Source organism: Oncorhynchus clarkii, chromosome 17 (assembly GCF_045791955.1).
Source record: "Oncorhynchus clarkii lewisi isolate Uvic-CL-2024 chromosome 17, UVic_Ocla_1.0, whole genome shotgun sequence".
In the NCBI taxonomy this organism is placed as follows: Eukaryota; Metazoa; Chordata; class Actinopteri; order Salmoniformes; family Salmonidae; genus Oncorhynchus; species Oncorhynchus clarkii.
Genome location: NC_092163.1, coordinates 49,141,057 through 49,154,656, shown reverse-complemented (window position 1 = coordinate 49,154,656; position 13,600 = coordinate 49,141,057). Strand labels below are relative to the sequence as shown.

The following is a 13,600-nucleotide window of genomic DNA, read 5'->3' as shown; positions in this document are numbered from 1 at the left end:
TCGCTCCACAGTTTGTTGCTGGTAGAACCTGATGTACTTTTTCTCCCACAGGACCTGCTTGATGGTACAGATGATCCTTCACTGCTGGCGGAGCTGAGTGGTGGTGCATCCACCAGGTGGACCGTTCAGGATGTTCTTCGCTGTCAAGTGAGGTATGGTCAGCAACCTGTTGAGGGAGATAGAGGGAACAAACGGGGCCCAAACCCGACTGGCCATGGTACACTCAGCAAACAGGTGGTAGATGTTTTCAGTATCAGTACATCCATGGGGGCAGCTCTCTGTATGTGCTATGTGCTGTCTATACATTCATTTCCTAGTGGGGAGGCAACTATGAACAGCTTTCCATGAGAGTTCTTTCTGTAAGTTTGTAATGCCATGGTGATTGATGTTTAACCATACCTGTTGTGGGTCCACGGCTGAGCTGGCTCAAAGGTGTGCGATGGTGTCCTTGGAGCGGATGTGGGTCAGGATGTCCTTGTACTTCCAGGACGCCAGACCAGCCGAGGGCAGACCTGACCTGCAGGCAAGATATCTCCACGTCTTGTACACCTGTGGGGGGTCCCAGCAATAGGGTACAGTGTGGTCGATGGTTCTGAGGATGCGGGTAGCAAAGTACTGTTTGAAGTAGCTGGCTTTTCTGTCTGTCTTGTTGGTGACCAAGTTGGATAGTCCCTGTGCCCTAATGATGTTGAGGATGTCTGGGACCCCCTCCCCACCGTTCTCAACTGCATTGTAAAGGGTGCTGCGCTTGAGTCACTTCATCTGTCTCCCCCAGAGAAAGATGAACATTATGCATTCTATCTTCTTGCTGATCGCTCTGTCTGGGGGAAACACCCTGCCTAGGTACAGGAGAATGGGGAGAACGATTGCCTTCAAGAGCAGGATCTTACCCGTCATTGTGAGGGATCATGCGCTTCATTCACAGTCTTGGACATGGCGGATGGTCTCCTCTCAGCTGACGGAGCCATCTCCATCCCTCTGGAAGGTGACCCCAAGCAGCTTGATGGTGTCTGTTTTGACAGGGAAAGAGGTGGTGAGAGTCTCATACCAGTAAAATAAAATAAAATGTTATTTGTCACATACACATGGTTAGCAGATGTTAATGTGAGTGTAGCGAAATGCTTGTGCTTCTAGTTCCGACAAGGCAGTAATAGCCAATGAGTAATCGAACCTAACAATTCCAAAACTACTACCTTATACACACAAGTGTAAAGGGATAAAGAATATGTACATAAAGAATAATGAATGAGTACAGAACGGTACAGAACGACATAGGCAAGATATAGTAGATGGTATCGAGTACAGTATATACAGTGGGGCAAAAAGTATTTAGTCCGCCACCAATTGTGCAAGTTCTCCCACTTAAAAAGATGAGAGGCCTGTAATTTTCATCATAGGTACACTTCAACTATGACAGACAAAATGAGAATTTTTTTTTCAGAAAATCACATTGTAGGATTTTTAATGAATTTATTTGCAAATTATGGTGGAAAATAAGTATAACTCTGGTTAACACCAACACTTTTACACCACTGAGGGTTAGTTTCACTCTTACAGTGAATGTAACTCTTGAATCGACACTAGACATTTTACACTGAAAAAGATCAACACTGGCCAATTTGCTGTGCAGGAAATATTTCTGAATATTTATAACTCAGAATAACCAAACCAATTAGACCACATGTTTGTGTTGCTTTTAGTGATGTTTTCTATTGTCATTTTGTGACAGAGAGCTGAGGTCATTCAGAACATCATATATCATGTGAGGTGTTTATAATGGATGTTATTAAGTAGTTATTACCACTATCCTGGGTTTTTCAATTATCTTTATTCTTCTTTCATATTTGATGTAGTTATGTATAAACATTATGAGGTTATAACCCATTAATATATTAGCTTTTTCAATTATATAAAAATATTTGCCTATATTATGTCAAAGCAAACATTGCCTGCTTATGTGGTTTGCCTGTTGATGTGGTGGAGCTCTTTTTCCCCACTCTCATTATTTATACCCCACATAAATGTTGATTGGTTAACACATATTTTGTATCCTTGCTTTTATTAAGATAGGTCAACTGTGAAAAAGTTGTCATCCAATCAGCTAAAAGAGTGCCGGTATGTTACTGATCCATCGCCTGGCAGCATCTTTTCACATTTTCATGATCTAGTTTCACTGAATTTCTTGTGCAGGTCCACATGAGCATGTTGACTCACCCAAAATATTGCGACCCTAAAAACACAAAGATAGCACCTTATTTTACAGTACTGTTTCCACTGTTTTTACCTGTGGATACTTTCTGGTACTACTAAGAATGAATCACAATTGATAAACATCTGCTGCTTATTTCAATAGATCCAATGAAAACAGGGTAAATTTTTACTTTGAAATATTTCAGTAAGAACCTGATAACTACATAATCTAAAGTGCTGTCTACTGAGACAGCTCACCATGGTAAACAAGTCAGGACCGCCAAGAAACAGGTAAACAGTTACCACTAGTGGCTGTTCAGGCTACATATTAACCTGATCTTCAGTTCTCAAGAAACAAAACTAGATTTTCTGTAAGTGGGATGTGGTTATGGGAATTGGGCTCAATAAATACAGCTACACACATACAATTTGGACATTTCATCAAGGAGCTGCCATAAAGTAGTGGGGAGCCATCCACCGAAGGCAACCAATCTGAAACTCTATAAACAAAGTAAGTTACTGGGCCCTATCTTCAGCTGGCACGTAAATTTGCAATTTTGTCATTTAAAAACTGCACACTGTAATGATGAGCGGCTTGACTCATAACCCGGTACCCACGGTTATATCAGTGGGGCAGGCGGGTTTAGGATCACAAAATATTGTATGGGTGAAGGGTGGGATGGTTGAATAAAGAAAAAACAATATCTTAAAAAATCCATAAATGCATCGTTCTTGTGGAATGTATATCAGTAGGCTACATTGAGTTTTTCTTTCATTATTTTATGTGCTGGCATTAGTGCATAAACCTAAGCTTTAACTGTACGTGTGCCAATTCATTTTAGCTTACACGCCAAATGCTTTTGGGAATGGGCACAAAAAGTTAACGTCGATCCACAGAGGCAAAAAAGACAATGGTGTAGGTCAAATCAATAAGAGAAAAGCTGCGAAATGGAGAGTTGAAAATAAAGAGAAAATAGGACCAGAAAAGTAATGTTTGGGAAAGATTTGGTGAAGCAGAAAAATCAGCTATGTTATGATTGTGAGGAGCTACACAAATTCGACAGTCACACGATGGGGACTTTAAATAGGCCTATGGCACATCAATGGAACTGCAGCCTACTGTTCAGATGGGTTAAATGGAAACTGAAATCTGGACACTGACTGTAGGTCTATAACCTCTCACATAGCCTTAAAGGTCCCGAACAGTCATTCAGATGTAAAACAGCCTTTTGAGTGACTAAAATATCACCTACAATATTTTGGGGGAGTATAAATGCAAAAAAGGGGGGGGGGGGGGAAACCCAGCAAGCACAGTGGATCTGGGACGATTTTGGCTGAAAGTCGGGGCACTCGGCTGATGTCATGTGGCCCGAGTCTGGGCCGCCTTTGGCAGTATTACTTATGGCTAGGATGCGGGGATTAAGCTCGGGCCGATTCCAGTGTCAGTTATCTAGCCCAAATGTATTACTTGAGGCTCGGGCCGATTGGGGCTACTCTCTAGCAGATGATTACACGGGCTGGGCTGCTTTATATAATTAACATTCCATAATTTATTTAATTTTTCTCTCCATATTTTCCTCATTGTTTGTTTCTGTGATCAAAAAATACAATTAACGTTTAAATGAAATTCTTTAAGGGTCCTGTGTAGTAGTAGTAGTAGTAGTATTTTGATACTTTGTGGAAGGCTGTTACGGTTTTCTTGCGGTGAAGGAGAGGACCAAAACGCAGCGGGGTTATCTTGATACATGTTTAATAACGAAATAAACACGAACAATACAAAACAAGAAACGTAACGCAAAAACCTATACAGCCTATATGGTGCAAACAAACAGAGACAGGAACAATCACCCACAAAACACTCAAAGAATATGGCTGCCTAAATATGGTTCCCAATCAGAGACAACGATAAATACCTGCCTCTGATTGAGAACCACTTCAGGCAACCATAGACTTTTCTAGAAAACCCCACTATACCACAATCCCAATACCTACAAAAACCCCCAAGACTAAACACACCACATAATACACCCATGTCACACCCTGGCCTGACCAAAATAATAAAGAAAACACAAAATACTAAGACCAGGGCGTGACAGAACCCCCCCCCCCCCCCCCCCCAAGGTGCGGACTCCCGGCCGCACACCTAAACCCATAGGGGAGGGTCCGGGTGGGCGTCTGTCCACGGTGGCGGCTCCGGCGCGGGACGTGGACCCCACTCCAACAAAGCCTTAGTCCCTTTGCATCACATCCTTAGATAGGCGACCCTCGCCGCCGACCTTGGCCTAGTAACCCTCACCAAGGACCCCACTGGACTGAGGGGTAGCTCGGGACTGAGGGGTAGCTCGGGACTGAGGGGTAGCTCAAGCAGGTAAATGGCACTGGCAGATCCTGGCTGACTGGCAGTTCTGGCAGATCCTGGCTGACTGGCGGTTCTGGCAGATCCTGGCAGACTGGCGGTTCTGGCAGATCCTGGCAGACTGGCGGTTCTGGCAGATCCTGGCAGACTGGCGGTTCTGGCAGATCCTGGCAGACTGGCGATTCTGGCAGATCCTGGCGGCTCTGGCTGCTCCATGCAGACTGGCGGCTCTGGCTGCTCCATGCAGACTGCCGGCTCTGGCAGCGCTGAACAGGCAGGAGACTCCGGCAGCGCAGTAGAGGAGGAAGGCTCTGGCAGCGCTAAACAAGCGGGAGACTCCGGCAGCGCTGTAAAGGAGGAAGGATCCGGCAGCGCTGGACAGGCGAGGCGCACTGTAGGCCTGATGCGTGGTGCTGGCACTGGTGGTACTGGGCCAAGGACACGCACAGGAAGCCTGGTGCGGGGAGCTGCCACCGGAGGGCTGGTGCGTGGAGGTGGTACTGGATAGACCGAACTGTGCAGGCGCACTGCAGCTCTTGAGCACCGAGCCTGCCCAACCTTACCTGGCTCGATGCCCACTCTAGCCCGGCCGATACCAGGAGCTGGTATGCACTGCACCGGGCTATGCACTGCCCGGTCTCTCTAGCCCCCCGGTAAGCACAGGAAGTTTGCGCAGGTCTCCTACCTGGCGTAGCCATACTCCCTGTGAGCCCCCCCCCCCCTCTCCAATACATTTTTGGGGATGACTCTCGGGCTTCCATCCGCGTTGCTGTGCTGCCTCCTCATACCAGCGCCGGATTTCGCTGCTCCTGCTGCCGCTGCTTGTCACCACGCCGCTTGGTCCTGTTGGGGTGGGTGATTCTGTTACGGTTTTCTTGCGGTGAAGGAGAGGACCAAAACGCAGCGGGGTTATCTTGATACATGTTTAATAACGAAATAAACACGAACAATACAAAACAAGAAACGTAACGCAAAAACCTATACAGCCTATATGGTGCAAACAAACAGAGACAGGAACAATCACCCACAAAACACTCAAAGAATATGGCTGCCTAAATATGGTTCCCAATCAGAGACAACGATAAATACCTGCCGCTGATTGAGAACCACTTCAGGCAACCATAGACTTTTCTAGAAAACCCCACTATACCACAATCCCAATACCTACAAAAAACCCCAAGACTAAACACACCACATAATAAACCCATGTCCTGACCAAAATAATAAAGAAAACACAAAATACTAAGACCAGGGCGTGACAAAGGCAATTGATAAGCATTAAAAACTTTGTGGCTAGAACTTCCCGAGTGGTGCAGTGGTCTAAGACACTGCATCGCAGTGTAAACTGCGTTTCTACAGATGCTGGTTCGAGACCCATGTCATTCCGGCCGCGACCAGGAGACCCGTGAGGCGAAGCACAATTTGCCCAGCGTCGTCCGAGTTAGGGGAGGGTTTGGCCGGCCAGGATTGTCCTTGTCCTATCACTCTGTAGCTACTTCTGTGGTGGGCTAGGCGCATGCGCCCTGACACGGTCCCCAGGTGTATGAGGTTTCCTTTGACACAAAATGTTGTTTTTTTGTGGATGGGTATACTTTGTGTGTATAAAATGTATAATAGTCATATTTAAAATGACTAAAACAGGTAATTTTGTATACATTTATTTAAAATTAGCATTGGGCCGCTTCTGGGGGGATTCTGGTAAGATGCTGGCAAAGTCGGCTGAATTCCGGTGGTCGGAAACGGCCCGATGTACTTCTGGGCAGTCATTTATTTTGATTCCGGACTGAGTCCGGCTCCTGATTCCAGGCCGATTCAATCAGTTCCGGCCCTCCGGAAGAGAGCCGCTTCGGGGCCGATTCCTCATTGCTGGCTGGGAATGTACTTTTTTCTGTTTAAAAATACAGGGTGAGTGAGCGGGGAGGTTATATTCATGAGCTCGTCTTGACTGACAGTTCTTTGAAACGCCTATGTCAAGAAACTTGGATGCAGTGAGCAGTGTTGCAGTAAAATCATCTCAAGCAAATGTGGTTATACACAAAACAACTCAAACACTGAAATTGCATCAATGATGTCCTTTTTTTATATAGATCTCCCAGTTGGCATGTCTTTTGTGATGCAGTTCACGGCAGCACTAACGGATGTGTTGACATGACAACTGCATCAGAGTTTTGAATGACCCTCCCCCCTTTTGTTCCATGCTGGCTGAAGACCTAGCTAGCCAGTAACTTGCTAACACCAGACACAGATGAAAGGGGAAACAAAGTATCTTTGCCATAGATGAATAGTGTCAACTTTTAATGATATTTGCTGACCCTACAGTCAAATTCTGGCACCAGTAGAGTAGCTATTTAGCTATATAAACCACGGCCCTCTGCAAACACGCCTTCTCCGATTTTGGTTACAGTGCAATAATTATTTAAATTAGGTAAGAGAATGCTATGTTACCATTGGTGTATTAAAATGAGCGTAGCGTAATGTCACTATCCCCTTAATAATCACGCCAAGTGTTTGACATGGGGGAGGAGACCAGTACATTTATGATCAAACTTTATTAACGTAGAAGCAACAGTCATTTTTCATACTTTGGTCATCATACTTTGACCTGGTTTCATCTAAAATATTACGGAAGTCCAGAGAGGACATAGGAATAAAAATAATATTCCCACGTTATCTCAAGATCACAACTTATTTATCTCATGATCACGACGTATTTATCTCATGATCACGAAGTAACAAAAGTTGTTTTGTCGAGATCACGAGATAAACTCTATAAATAGGAGTGGACATACAAAAAATATATATATAAAAAATCATAATTAAAAGTAAAATGCACAATTTAAAAAAAAAAAAGTCTACAGCATAGATGGTTTGTCAAATATTCAAGTGGCAGAACAATTACAAAAAATGTAATCCATCATCCAAACTAAATATTATGAATATTACTGTCATAGATTGACAGTATGGCTGAGGCAGCAGCCTTATTTAGGCCTAAATTATTTAGGCTTGCCGTCACAAATTATGGGGTATTGTGTGTAGATCAGTGACACAAAATCCAAATGTAATACATTTTAAATTCAACACAACAAAATGTGGAAAAAGTCAAGGGGTGTGATTGAATAATTTCTGAAGGAACTGTAATGACAGAGGAGAAGCTGCATGTAGGCCATATCTAATTATAGACAAGTTGACTAACAAATAGTCTACCAAAATGCCGGAAATTATAATCAGAAACATAAAAATATATATTTTTTAAATCCTGCCCCCCCTGGAAAAACATCACTCTACCGTCTCTGACTGTAGCATACAGTGCAATTTCTATATTAGCGGGTTAGGGTCAGGTGCAGGTCTCATATTTTCACTTTATCACATATAGCCACATATTGTGAAGCGTGATTCATCACAACAGAGAACGCGAGTGCTCAGTCCCCTCCTGTACTCCCTGTTCACTCATGACTGCATGGCCAGGCACAACTCCAACACCATTATTACATTTGCCGATGAGACAACACCCCGATAACAATGAGACAGCCTATAGGAAGGAGGTCAGAGACCTGGCCGTGTGGTGCCAGGACAACGATCTCTCCCTCAACGTGATCAAGACAAAGGAGATGATTGTGGACTACAGGAAAAAGAGGACCGAGCACACCCCCATTCTCATCGACGGGGCTGCAGAGGAGCAGGTTGAGAGCTTCAAGTTCCTTGGTGTCCACATCACCAACAAACTAAAATGGTCCAAGCACACCAAGACAGTCGTGAAGCGGGCACGTCAAAACCTATTCCCAATCAGGAGCCTGAAAAGAATTGGCATGGGTCCTCAGATCTTCAAAAAGTTGTACAGCTGCACCATCGAGAGCATCCTGACTGGTTGCATCACTTCCTGCTATGGCAACTGCTCGGCCTCCGACCACAAGGCACTACAGAGGGTAGTGCAAACGACCCAGTACATCACAGGGGCCAAGCTTCCTGCCATCCAGGACCTCTATACCAGGCGGTGTCAGAGGAAGGTCCTAAAAATTTTCAAAGACTCCAGCCACCCTAGTCATAGTCCGTTCTCTCTGCTACCGCACGGCAAGCGGTACCGGAGCGCCAAGTCTAGGTCCAAGAGGCTTCTAAACAGCTTCTACCCCCAAGCCATAAGACTCCTGAACATCTAGTCAAATGGCTACCCACACTATTTGCATTGCCCCCGTCCCCTCTCCACACCACTGCCACTCTCTGTTCACACTATACATAATAACTCTACCTACATGTACATACTACCTCAACTCACCGCATTGACTCTGTACCGGCACCACCCTGTATATATTGTTATTTTTTTACTGCTACTCTTTAATTACTTGTTACTTTTATCTCTAATTCTTATCCGTATTTTATTTAAACTGCACTGTTGGTTAGGGGCTCATAAGTAAGCCTTTCACTGTAAGGTCTACCTGTTGTATTCGGCACGTGACTAATAAAATGTGATTTGATTTGATTTGTATACTCCTTGCATCTGCAAAAACCCCAGCCTTACTCCTGATCCAGTACTACACAAATTGGTTTAATTATTTATTTACTAGTTAACTAAAAAATAACACAGAATAAACATACACACTTAATACATGAGAAAAAGGTAGAACCAGGTAGAGTATGGAACTATGGAACAATCAGGGATGTGAGGGTATGAGGTTGAATCCTTTTAAAAGCATGCTATTTTGAAAAGGTATTTTATGTGAAACCACACATTCTGCGTTATTGTTCAAATCAGTTGTTTTATTGAGTATAGTATATGTGTCTATCTTAAGCATCCTAAATAATGGCAAAGCTTCCATTTTGAAAAAGAGTCAACTTGAAGGCAAAAAAGGGAAGCATGATGTAAGATGCAAATGACTCCAACAACTTACCGCTACGAAATAGAGTTTTGATGAAAACGATGGAGGAAAAAAAGTATATCTGATAATTCCACTGAAGCGCATTGTGAACAGATAATGAAGCCCTGTGTTATGAACCGTTTTTCAGCACAATTTGGGTGAACGCTCCAAAGCATTCAGAACGCCTCGGTTTCCCATCACTAATGATCACCATCCACATGAGCGTGCCACCCGCCTTCAGGCCATGAATGAGGCATGCAATGACATCAACCCAGACCAGTGTCAGGCTTGCAACGCTAAACGTTTTTTCCCCAGGTGCATGAACAATGAAGGCATGCTTGATGCAAACTAGTACCTGCTAACTAGTTTCTTTCATTAATTTATTTTGTTTCATTTAATTTGTTACATTTGATTACTGTACACCTATGTTGTACTTGTAATTATATCAGAAAAATGTAATTCATTTGTTGCATCAATGATTGTGGAAGATGTCATCAATGATCACACCTTTGATCACACATGGGATAGAAATGATGGACATTTTGATTTTGAGTACAAGTGTATAGCCTAATGTGAAAACAGTGTAATGTCATGTAATTTACTGTACTTTCAGCACTTCAAATGGCAATTTAGAAACAAGTATCTTGCATTGTTTGCTATTGGATTAGCTGGTTGTTGAAACAACTAAATAGAGAGATATCATTATGTTGTATTTTGGTGATTAAACCAATTTTTTCATATTTCACAGCAAAGTCATATTTTCTATCAATGGTTGTGTGGTGAAATGTGGCCAAACAAAATGAATGCACACGGAAAGGTTTTGAATGTGTTGCCAGTTTTGTATTTATAGTTTTGGAGATTCACCACATTGTGAAAATAGAACCAAAGCAATTGAATAGAAAATACAAAAATGACTGTGCTGTTTGGATACATACTGTTGTTCAGATACTTTTATTGAATGTCTGATTTAACTACTGTACAGGTAATTCACTCATTGTGGAGTGAGAAGAGATATCTACATCTACCAGGCAGCAAGTCTTCCATCGCCTCCACCAAGCAGCTATCTTCAAACTTGAAAAAAAAGGTAGATCCTGGTATCATGGTAGCAATGAAAATCTAATTCAAGAGTGAGTGTGTGTGTGCATGCATGAGTGCGCATGTGTGTGTGAGAGAGGCCTTATTTGTAGCCTCCGAGAAGAGAGTACAGAATGTAATGTTTATAAATGTGTTATTTCCTTCTTAGGGAAATGGAGCGTACTAATCCAAGAGATAATAGAGAGGTTTTTTTCAGTGGAAAGCATAAGAATATCACCACACTGAAAAATGAGGCGATCCTTAATACAAATGGGTACATTTATAATCCCATTCCACTATACCCAGAAGAACCTGAGTTTCACATATCCAAAGTGGCCCATGTCACCAAAAAATCTAAAATCGAGGAAATCTTGGATTCAGATGGATTTAGGGGCGGGGATAGGAGTCTCCTGTGGTGGAGCTTAGCCATCGAGCATGATGATATCAGAGCTGCAGAAGACCGTTACCTGGAGAAGATCTTCCCAGACAGAACACCAGAGAGAGGCACAGAGAGAGATAGGTTCCTTCCTGAATCAGTTCACCACCTCACCTGCCTTTAGGCAGGCATCGCGTTATGGGAACTTCAGGTTCACTCTCAGTCTGTCTGATCTCCTGTAGATGTACAGATAGCAGATATGTGGTGGAGAAAAGCCTGTCCTGAAAGTGTATGAAACCACTGTCTACAAACAGGAGATAATGTACTCTGTGCTTGTTCACTCTCCAAGTGTGGATGAGTTTGATGAGTACCCATTTCTTGGTGATGGCAGTGATGATGCTGTCTGTGGTTACAGGGAAAACGATGTAGAGGGGGAAGGAAAAGGACACATTGTCTGGCGAGCACAAGCCATGTCAGCAACACAAAAAGTTGGGTTAACCATAAACAACATGGACAAAATAGTAGAAACAGATGGTAATGTTTACAATACATGGTACATGTGGGACCATGTGACCCTGGCGCTCCACCTGCCAGAAGGCCTGCTCCTAAATGTTGATAGAGAGAATCTGATCAAAAACCTCACTGCTTGTGAGGCTGATAAACCGTTTCTTGGGGGTCATCGCATGTCCCTCTTAGATGCTGAGAGAAAAGTTCAGAACTTAAACAACTAACTCTGGAACTGATTAACAAAATCAGTCAGGCAGGTTACATTAAATGTTTAAGGATATTCAATTAACAAACCATAAAAACATTATATTATGGTAAACCATTAACCATTTTCCCTTTATTTTTTATTTTTTAGCACTCAAATTAACTGTTTAGGGGGGAAATATTTGTCTCATTCAATATTTGTCCCATTCATAATCAAATGTCATGCAAATGTAATACAATTTAAAAAGCTTATGCCATATTTGTAAAAGCACCAGATGTCAGGACTTTATATCACCCTATGTCGTGTGACGATTTAAATCATTTAGGCATCTAGGCAGTTCTTATGAAGAAATGATGAATGCCTTATAAAGCTTTTTTAACTTGTTATTTTTGTGGGACCAAAATGATGTTGTGTTATGTATTTTTAGGTTACTGTGTCATATTGGGGTCATTTATGGTCACTAATACATTTAGTGTGATGGGACTGCAGTGGCAGTATTTACCACTCATTCCCACTTTCCTCTAGACATTTTTGCATGATGTATGTACATTACAGCTTTTTGTTTCCACTCTTTGACTCTCTGTGTTGCTACCTAACGATGAGTATCATGTAATCTTTTCTCGGATCTAATTGAACACAAAAAGGATGTTTTAAATGAGAAGGTAGGGCTAATCAAATGAAAGGCAAGATTTGAACTGTTCTATTAACTGTTGTTTGTGTGCAAAGTTACACATCAAATCCACACGGTTTGCCTTCTTTGGGAATAAATTATGTAAACGTCATCACACTATTTTCCTGTCATATGTTTCCCTCTTCTGTGCGGAAAAGTTTTATTACACCATTCTGTGACAAAAACAAACAGAAAACGTAATGTATCAGTAGAGCAGAGTTATCAACAGACTCCTACTCGTACCCTCCCAGATGGAACCATTCCCCAAAAATAATATGTAAGAACTTTATATCTGCTGTTATATATCATTTGTATTTATTGAATAATCTTCATCTATTGTTTCCCTGAAAAATCACTCCTAGTCAAGTATTCAATTTTAGGGATTTCTGAGGCCTTAAAACATCCCCAGTCGCACATTAGTTCTCATGGTTAATTCTTAGTGCCCACTAGAGCTGTCCTTTAACACCCACTAGAGGGCAGCACAGACTCAGAAGTCTATTTGATACTTGGTATGAAAAATATTATCAAGAGCTGCACTGGTCTCTTTCATTTAGATCAGAGCAGTATTGGCTATTCTTCTTGCACCGTCAAGTCATAACCCCTCGCTAAACACATTGTCTCCTCATCTACTGCTTGTATGAAACTCACAGAGCAATAAGACACCTATAAACAGACAGAAGGGGATTGATGGTGTGCAACTAGTGCATAGTACACAGGACACAGGCCTACATCAACAACCCACCACATCTACAACCTCCTGCTACCCTCAATCTGGTCATATCCATCTTCAGACCTTTCCTCAATTCCCCCCCACATCCTCTCTACAGGTATTCTACTATTCTCTCTGAGATCTCCCCTGGCATATTAATAGCTGTTTCTCTCTGCATGTTCATAATGTGGGCGTTGTGAGAGGAGTGATTTAGTCAGAGGAAACTGGAGGGAACAGTACAAACACCATCTGTTGTCACGTGTTAAGAGTCAAGGTGGCATGTTGTATGATATTACCCCAGTTCCTTCACTAGTGAAACACTGATTGATGATGTGTAATGTGGTAATATAGTGGAATCACATTTTTATTCTCTCTCACTCTGATATAGTGTGCACACATGCACTCACTCACTCACTCACTCACGCACACACAAACGTAGAGCAGAGCAGACAGATGGGGGCGGGGGGGGGTAAGCTGACAGGATCTGTGCTCTCTGTATGGCTGATTAGACTCAGGGGAGTGGGATCTGCTGCACAGTGTGAGTCTGAGCCGTGAGCTCCATGCTAAGACACTGCTTATATTCTGCTGAAGCACATTAGAAGTGAAGTGAAGTGGAACCGTGTCCTCACGGAGAAATAACCAGAGCCAAGTGATCAGAGGTCA

The 13,600-nt window shown here is 42.8% G+C and overlaps 1 long non-coding RNA gene across 1 annotated transcript; it reads left to right on the top strand.

Annotated features, from left to right (window-relative positions):
* The first annotated feature begins 2,540 nt into the window (after window positions 1-2,540).
* Window positions 2,541-12,348, top strand: LOC139369796 (uncharacterized). Its single transcript, XR_011627069.1, has 3 exons — window positions 2,541-2,701; window positions 10,379-10,480; window positions 10,640-12,348. It is a non-coding gene; the product is annotated as an uncharacterized lncRNA (long non-coding RNA).
* Window positions 12,349-13,600: the final 1,252 nt, after the last annotated feature.